This window comes from Cherax quadricarinatus, chromosome 9 (assembly GCF_038502225.1).
Source record: "Cherax quadricarinatus isolate ZL_2023a chromosome 9, ASM3850222v1, whole genome shotgun sequence".
Lineage (NCBI taxonomy): Eukaryota > Metazoa > Arthropoda > Malacostraca > Decapoda > Parastacidae > Cherax > Cherax quadricarinatus.
In genome coordinates, this window is record NC_091300.1 from 62,804,601 (window position 1) to 62,814,805 (window position 10,205).

Consider the following 10,205-nt stretch of genomic DNA (forward strand, 5'->3'; position numbering starts at 1 on the left):
TATGTTTCCCTGTCATATTCCATCATGCAGAATGGTACTCATACATAGTTCCGAAGATGATGCTATGAGGCCAGGATGTATCATGTGGTGGTCGGTCCTCTGTGCACTGGCAGGTGCTCCATTGAGCTGGATAATTATGATAATGGTTCTCGAGGCTAATAAACAGCGAGGGATCGTTCCTGACACTTGCCTCGCCTGCCTAGTCTGACTTTTCCTCCTCTTCCTCCTCCCAGCTGTGTAGTTCCTCAGGAGCAGTGATTCCTCGCTTGTAGCTCCTAACTTATGGTTCCTTACCAGTGGTTCCTTCTTTGTGAACTTTTAGCTCTCACATGTTTCTCTCTGGTTTTCCCGCACTTGTGGGTCTGTGGTTCCATACCTTTGGTTCCCTAACTGTGGTTCATTACCTATGGTTCCTTGACTTTGGTTCCATTCCTTACAAAAAAAAAACACGAACTAATTCCATCACCACGACAATCCAGAGCCGTCTTGTCAGCTGTGCAATCCAAAATAAAAATTTAACTGCTAAATTTCGACATTTTTCTTATGATTCAAGAGATTTAACAGTGACTGAAAACAGTTTATTCACAAATGGAGCAAAATTGTTTTACGATGCATTATTTTAAGTTATTTTTGGAGCACCATAAGATGCATTAGGCAAAATTAGTTGAACGACATTTAACTGTAACAAAATTGATGCAAATCAACGCAGAAACGCTATAGACATTATTATAAAGAAACCGGGGATTCAGGGAGAATTATTTTTGTTACCCTAACGTCGACTCCTGCGAAAACAAGGTGACATAAAGAATAAAACACATTCACCATCATTCTTGCAACTGCTGTGAAAACATAGATGAACTTTTCAGATCCTCAAAGGATATCTGAAAGGACATTTCCTCCTTATGAAAAGAAAATAGAGAAAATAACAATATCAGGGAAGAATAATAATCAGAGAAGTATAAAAAATAGACTTATTGTATATAAAACATTAACTATGAAAAATAAAATATATAAAATAATTACGCGAAGCAAAGATAATCTGAACATTAAAATGGTATAAAATACCGACAGATTGTTAGGTAAGACACATATGCAACAGTTAGGTATCTTTATTTCGAAACGTTTCGCCTACACAGTAGGCTTCTTCAGTCGAGTACAGAAAAGTTGATAGAAGCAGAAGATACTTGAAGACGATGTAATCAGTCCATCACCCTTAAAGTTTTGAGGTGGTCAGTCCCTCAGTCTGGAGAAGAGCATTGTTCCGTTGTCTGAAACAATATGAAGTTGAAGTGACAGGATGGGATGGTGGGATGTCACTTCAACTTCATATTGTTTCAGACAACGGAACAATGCTCTTCTCCAGACTGAGGGACTGACCACCTCAAAACTTTAAGGGTGATGGACTGATTACATCGTCTTCAAGTATCTTCTGCTTCTATCAACTTTTCTGTACTCGACTGAAGAAGCCTACTGTGTAGGCGAAACGTTTCGAAATAAAGATACCTAACTGTTGCATATGTATCTTACCTAACAAAGATAATCTATTTATATATACGAGACTATACTGTAGTTGAAGACTGAGATCAGGCAATTCAGAGGTTGGCTTTAAGTACTATGTGAGATGAATTCTGAGGTGACATAAAATTGAGGGTAATTCCACATGTCTGTTGTGTGCTAGGTCACTCTGATATGACATTCGGAAGTTAGTTGTCAAGTACAAATTTATGTTACTGACCAATGACTCAGCTCTAGCTGCCAGCCTTGTCTCTCATGCCTCGGATGACCCAAGCCGAGTTACAAGCCGAGTTACAAGAACATAACTGTTAAAAACCCGGACAAGCAGTCACTCACATGCTGGGCAGAAGACCTTTAAAAGAAATGGTGAAGACTTAGACAAATTACGTTAATAAACATAAGTGAAGTCAGATCCGGTTACATTAACATAAAACCCCAAACACCTAGAATATAACGAGTACAACTCCATGCTTACAGATCTGGTGGGCGCAGGAATTCAAGTGGTTTAGGAGGGTCGATTGTCGACTACCACTGGGTTAAGGGGAGGGGGTGTGGGGGGTTAGAGAGGTAATGATGCCTGACACTTACTCAAGCATTCTACCATTTATACTATCATCACCATTCATTCATGCATCCACTCTATTATCTAACGAGCTTTTTCCTCAAGTGTGCTGACATCCCAATTCAGATGACTTCCTCATCGCAGCCTCCCTCATCCCTTCAGAGTGCAGGTGCTGCCCCTCCCACCTCCAACACTCAGGTCAGGCTAAACAGTGTCTCCGAATCCCGTCACAAATATTGATACTCATACTGCAACAGCACGTCCGTTAAAAACAACTTGTCTGAATTCATTCCTATCTAATATGCTAACACAAGCCTGCTGGATGCTCAAGCCCCTAAAACTCAAAGCCCTAAAACTGTTCCTGGGGCGACCTCTATCCCTCCTACCTTCCATCTCAGATTTATACACCCTCTTAATTATCCAATGCATCTTCCTCCTCTCTACATGGCCAAACAATCTCAAGAACCCTTCCTCAGTCCTCTGAGTTATACTCCACATTTACTCTTAATTTCCACACTCCGAATTTTCTTCATGATATTCTTGTCTCACACAGGTTCTCCGCTGCCTTCAGCATCTGTCTCTGTACAACTTTCAAAACCCATAACTCACACCCATGTAAAAGTGTTGGTACCATTATAATCTGATATATTTTTTTGCCCTCCAGAGATAAACTTTTCTCCACAGATGCTGCAACACACCATCCACGTTTTCCTTCTTATCTATTGCGTGATTCACCTCGTTTTTCCAGGACCCATCCACTGACATATCCACTCCCCAAAAAATCCTAAATATATTCGCTTCCTTTATGCTCCTTCCCTTCAATCTGTTTCTCAAACTATTATTTTCTATTTTTTTGTGTTACCACTATCATCTTGCTTTCTTCTGTGTTCAGTTTAAGTTCCCTTAAAATACCTTGAAAACTTTCCGGTTTAGTTGCAACGTTTCTTTTCGACTATAATCAATTTGTGTAAGAAATGGTTATCTAAGTATTCTTTTCCTTTATATATATAATATGTAAATGATCACTAAGATGTGTCCGGGTGGCGCACTTGCTGGGAATTCAGAGGTGGATAAAGCTGTATATTAATCCTGGAACGTTGCAGTGACACCCAACACGGATCTGCAGCTTACATGTAGTTGTGACTGAGGAAGAGGTGAATCCGAAGGCAGCTACTGCAGCTCTGTAGGAAGCAGCTGCGTAGGAAGTAGTTATGGAGAAGGTAGCTATAGATGAGGTGGCTGGGGGAGCGATATGTTGTAAGAAACAGAAAGATCAAACTGTAACACAGAAAAACAGATGGTATACCAAGCAAAGGCAATGAACTGAATAAACGAAAAGAAGTCACCAGACAAAACAGCCATCACAGAAATGAAATTAGCAAGAGCTTCGTCAGATGTAGTTTTCCCAGCCGGGTATCATGTAATGAGAAAGGAAAAGGGAGGCAGAGAAAGCAGAGGAGAATACTACTGGTTAGGAATGTGAAGCCTCAAGGTCAGGGGCAAAATGCAAAAAAATGAGTAAAGAAACTACATATTATTCTCTAGCTCATCCAGGGGACCAAAAGTAGCAGCAGTACTTTTCCACCACCAAAAAAAAAAGAGGGTAATACGATGCAAACAACCAAGATATGATAAAAACACATAGAGAACAGTAAGAATAGTTCACAAAATCAAGACAAAATTGTTAATTGTGGAAGACTTTACCCACAAATAGAAAGCCTGAGACACCTGAGTTACAGGAGAACTCTACACATCATGTTAAAGTGACAACTGAGAATGAGTAGGAAGATTAAATCTGATGTTTACCTCTAATTTAACTGATAAAGTAGAAATAACAGATGGAGTTAGAGCCAAGCAAAGATGTGGAAAGACAGACACACACTCACACACGCACACAACACACAACACACAACACAACACACACACACACACACACACACACACGCGCGCGCGCGCGCACACACACACACACACACACACACATACACACACACGCACACACAACACACAACACAACACACACACATACACACACACACAGGGTGTGTGCAGGGTGTGTGTGAGCAGGGAGGCAAAAACCAAGTGTGCTAGGGAATGGAAGAAATATAGAAGGCAAAGGACCCAGGAGAATAAGGAGAGCAGTCGTAGAGCCAGAAACGAATATGCACAGATAAGAAGGGAGGCCCAAAGACAATATGAAAATTACAAAGCAGCGAAAGCCAAATCTGACCCGAAACTGTTGTACAGCCACATCAGGAGGAAAACAACAGTCAAGGACCAGGTAATCAGGCTAAGGAAGGAAGGAGGAGAGACAACAAGAAATGACCGTGAAGTATGTGAGGAACTCAACAAGAGATTCAAAGAAGTGTTCACAGAGGAGACAGAAGGGACTCCAGAAAGACGGAGAGGTGGGGCACACCACCATGTGCTGGACACAGTGCACACAACCGAGGAAGAAGTGAAGAGGCTTCTGAGTGAGCTAGATACCTCAAAGGCAATGGGGCCAGATAACATCTCCCCATGGGTATTGAGAGAGGGAGCAGAGGCGCTATGTGTACCCCTAACAACAATATTCAATACATCTATCGAAACAGGGAGATTGCCTGAGGCATGGAAGACAGCAAATGTAGTCCCAATCTTTAAAAAAGGAGACAGACATGAAGCATTAAACAACAGACCAGTGTCACTGACATGTATAGTATGCAAAATCATGGAGAAGATTATCAGGAGAAGAGTGGTGGAACACCTAGAAAGGAATGATCTCATCAACAGCAGCCAACATGGTTTCAGGGACGGGAAATCCTGTGTCACAAACCTACTGGAGTTCTATGACATGGTGACAGCAGTAAGACAAGAGAGAGAGGGGTGGGTGGATTGCATATTCTTGGACTGCAAGAAGGCGTTTGACACAGTTCCACACAAGAGATTGGTGCAAAAACTGGAGGACCAAGCAGGGATAACAGGGAAGGCACTACAATGGATCAGGGAATACTTGTCAGGAAGACAGCAGCGAGTCATGGTACGTAGCGAGGTGTCAGAGTGGGCACCTGTCACCAGCGGGGTCCCACAGGGGTCAGTCCTAGGACCAGTGCTGTTTCTGGTATTTGTGAACGACATGACGGAAGGAATAGACTCTGAGGTGTCCCTGTTTGCAGATGACGTGAAGTTGATGAGAAGAATTCACTCGATCGAAGACCAGGCAGAACTACAAAGGGATCTGGACAGGCTGCAGACCTGGTCCAGCAATTGGCTACTGGAGTTCAATCCCACCAAGTGCAAAGTCATGAAGATTGGGGAAGGGCAAAGAAGACCGCAGACGGAGTACAGCCTAGGGGGCCAGAGACTACAAACCTCACTCAAGGAAAAAGATCTTGGGGTGAGTATAACACCAGGCACATCTCCTGAAGCGCACATCAACCAAATAACTGCTGCAGCATATGGGCGCCTAGCAAACCTCAGAACAGCATTCCGACATCTTAATAAGGAATCATTCAGGACCCTGTACACCGTGTACGTTAGGCCCATATTGGAGTATGCGGCACCAGTTTGGAACCCACACCTAGCCAAGCACGTAAAGAAACTAGAGAAAGTGCAAAGGTTTGCAACAAGACTAGTCTCAGAGCTAAGAGGTATGTCCTACGAGGAGAGGTTAAGGGAAATCAACCTGACGACACTGGAGGACAGGAGAGATAGGGGGGACATGATAACGACATACAAAATACTGAGAGGAATTGACAAGGTGGACAAAGACAGGATGTTCCAGAGATTGGACACAGTAACAAGGGGACACAGTTGGAAGTTGAAGACACAGATGAATCACAGGGATGTTAGGAAGTATTTCTTCAGCCACAGAGTAGTCAGTAAGTGGAATAGTTTGGGAAGCGATGTAGTGGAGGCAGGATCCATACATAGCTTTAAGCAGAGGTGTGATAAAGCTCACGGTTCAGGGAGAGTGACCTAGTAGCGATCAGTGAAGAGGCGGGGCCAGGAGCTCGGACTCGACCCCCGCAACCTCAACTAGGTGAGTGCAACTAGGTGAGTACACACACAACACACAACACAACACACAGTCTTAGAAAAGAAGTTGAAGGTGTGGTATACAAATGCAGATGGAATAACAAACAAGTATGAGGAGTGGCACGAAAGAATCAAAGAGACATCCCCAGACATAATAGCACTCACAGAAACAAAACTCACCAGAATAATAACAGATTCAATCTTTCCATCCGGATATCAAATCTTCAGGAAAGACAGAGGGAGGAGAGGGGGAGGAGGAGCTGCACTGCTCATTAAAAACCAGTGGGGTTTTGAGAAAATGGAAGGAATGGATGGCATGGGCGAAAGGGACTACTTAGTAGGAACAATCCAGTCTGAGGGACATAAGGTGATAATTGCAGTAATGTACAACCCACCACAGAACTGCAGGAGGCCAAGAGAAGAATACGATGAGAGCAACAGAGCAATGATCAACACACTAGCCGAGGTGGCCAGGAGAGCACACATGGGGGGAGCAAAGTTACTAGTTATGGGTGATTTCAATCACAAGGAGATTGACTGGGAAAACCTGGAGCCCCATGGGGGTCCCGAAACATGGAGAGCCAAGATGATGGATGTGGTACTGGAGAACCTCATGCATCAACATGTTAGAGACACTACCAGAGAGAGAGGAGAGGATGAACCAGCAAGGTTGGACCTTGTATTCACCATAAGTAGTTCGGACATCGAGGGTATCATGTATGAAAGGCTCCTGGAAGCTAGTGATCATGTGGTTCTGTGCTTCGACTACATAGTTGAGCTCCAAGTGGAGAGAGTAGCAGGAACAGGCTGGGAAAACCAAACTACAAAAGGGGGAACTACTCAGGCATGAGGAACTTCCTTCAAGACATTCAGTGGGAGAGGGAACTGACAGGAAAACCAGTACAAGAAATGATGGACTATGTAGCAACAAAATGCAAGGAGGCAGAGGAGAGGTTTGTTCCCAAGGGAAACAGAAATAATGGGAAGAACAGAACGAGTCCTTGGTTCACCCAAAGGTGTAGGGAGGCAAAAACTAGGTGTACTACAGAATGGAAAAGGTACAGAAGACAGAGAACTCAGGAAAATAAAGAAATCAGCCGAAGAGCCAGAAACGAATATGCACAGATAAGAAGGGAGGCTCAGAGACAATATGAAAATGACATAGCATCAAAAGTAAAGACTGACCCGAAGCTGTTGTACAGCCACATCAGGAGGAAAACAACAGTCAAGGACCAGGTAATCAGACTGAGGAAGGGTGATGGGGAACTCACAAGAAACGACCGAGAGGTATGTCAGGAGCTCAACACAAGATTTAAAGAGGTATTTACAGTGGAAACCAGTAGGACTCCAAGAAATCAGAAAAGGGGGGCACACCAGCAAGTGCTGGATGAGGTACATATAACCAAGGAGGAGGTGAAGAAGCTGCTATGCGAACTTGACACCTCAAAGGCGGTGGGACCAGACAACATCTCTCCATGGGTCCTTAAAGAGGGAGCAGAGATATTGTGTGAGCCATTAACAAAGATCTTCAACACATCATTTGAAACTGGGCAACTCCCTGAGGTATGGAAAATGGCAAATGTAGTCCCAATTTTTAAAAAGGGAGACAGACATGAGGCACTAAACTACAGACCTGTATCACTAACGTGTATAGTATGCAAGGTCATGGAGAAGATCATCAGGAGGAGAGTGGTGGGGCACCTGGAAAGAAACAAGTGTATAATTGACAACCAGCACGGTTTCAGGGAAGGAAAATCCTGTGTCACAAACCTACTAGAGTTTTATGACAAGGTGACAGAAGTAAGACAAGAGAGAGAGGGGTGGATCGACTGCGTATTTTTGGACTGCAAGAAGGCTTTCGACACAGTTCCTCACAAGAGGTTTCTGCAAAAGCTAGAGGACCAGGCAAACATAACAGGAAAGGCACTGCAATGGATCAGAGAATATCTGACAGGGAGGCAACAACGAGTCATGGTACGCGACGAGGTGTCAGAGTGGGCGCCTGTGACAAGCGGGGTTCCACAGGGGTCAGTCCTAGGACCTGTGCTGTTCTTGGTATACGTGAACGACATAACGGAAGGGATAGACTCAGAAGTGTCCTTGTTTGCAGACGATGTGAAGTTAATGAGAAGAATCGAATCGGACGAGGATCAGGCAGGACTACAAAGAGATCTGGACAGGCTACAAGCCTGGTCCAGCAACTGGCTCCTTGAATTTAACCCTGCCAAATGCAAAGTCATGAAGATTGGGGAAGGGCAAAGAAGACCGCAGACACAATATAGTTTAGATGGCCAAAGACTGCAAACCTCACTCAAGGAAAAAGATCTGGGGGTGAGTATAACACCGAGCATATCTCCTGAGGCGCACATCAATCAGATAACTGCTGCAGCATACGGGCGCCTGGCAAACCTACGGATAGCGTTCCGATACCTCAGTAAGGATTCGTTTAAGACTCTGTACACCATCTACGTCAGGCCCATACTGGAGTATGCAGCACCAGTTTGGAATCCACACCTAGTCAAGCACGTCAAGAAATTAGAGAAAGTGCAAAGGTTTGCAACAAGACTAGTCCCAGAGCTACGGGGATTGTCCTATGAAGAAAGGTTGAGGGAAATCGGCCTGACGACACTGGAGGCCAGGAGGGTCAGGGGAGACATGATAACGACATATAAAATACTGCGCGGAATAGACGAGGTGGACAAAGACGGGATGTTCCAGAGATGGGACACAGACACAAGAGGTCACAATTGGAAGTTGAAGACTCAGATGAATCAAAGGGATGTTAGGAAGTATTTCTTCAGTCATAGAGTAGTCAGGCCATGGAATAGCCTAGAAAGTGATGTGGTGGAGGCAGGAACCATACATAGTTTTAAGGCGAGGTATGATAGAGCTCATGGGGCAAGGAGAGAGAGGACCTAGTAGCAATCAGCGAAGAGGCGGGGCCAGGAGCTGTGAATCGACCCCTGCAACAACAAATAGGTGAGTACAAATAGGTGAGTACACACACACACACACACACACACAAGAAGAAGATTATCAGGAGAAGAGTGGTGGAACACCTAGAAAGGAATGATCTCATCAACAGCAGCCAGCATGGTTTCAGGGACGGGAAATCCTGTGTCACAAACCTACTGGAGTTCTATGACATGGTGACAGCAGTAAGACAAGAGAGAGAGGGGTGGGTGGATTGCATTTTCTTGGACTGCAAGAAGGCGTTTGACACAGTTCCACACAAGAGATTGGTGCAAAAACTGGAGGACCAAGCAGGGATAACAGGGAAGGCACTACAATGGATCAGGGAATACTTGTCAGGAAGACAGCAGCGAGTCATGGTACGTGGCGAGGTGTCAGAGTGGGCACCTGTGACCAGCGGGGTCCCGCAGGGGTCAGTCCTAGGACCAGTGCTGTTTCTGGTATTTGTGAACGACATGACGGAAGGAATAGACTCTGAGGTGTCCCTGTTTGCAGATGACGTGAAGTTGATGAGAAGAATACACTCGATCGAAGACCAGGCAGAACTACAAAGGGATCTGGACAGGCTGCAGAACTGGTCCAGCAATTGGCTCCTGGAGTTCAATCCCACCAAGTGCAAAGTCATGAAGATTGGGGAAGGGCAAAGAAGGCCGCAGACGGAGTACAGTCTAGGGGGTCAGAGACTACAAACCTCACTCAAGGAAAAAGATCTTGGGGTGAGTATAACACCAGGCACATCTCCTGAAGCGCACATCAACCAAATAACTGCTGCAGCATATGGGCGCCTAGCAAACCTCAGAACAGCATTCCGACATCTTAATAAGGAATCGTTCAGGACCCTGTACACCGTATACGTTAGGCCCATATTGGAGTATGCGGCACCAGTTTGGAACCCACACCTAGCCAAGCACGTAAAGAAACTAGAGAAAGTGCAAAGGTTTGCAACAAGACTAGTCCCAGAGCTAAGAGGTATGTCCTACGAGGAGAGGTTAAGGGAAATCAACCTGACGACACTGGAGGACAGGAGAGATAGGGGGGACATGATAACAACATACAAAATACTGAGAGGAATTGACAAGGTGGACAAAGACAGGATGTTCCAGAGATTGGACACAGTAACAAGGGGACACAGTTGGAA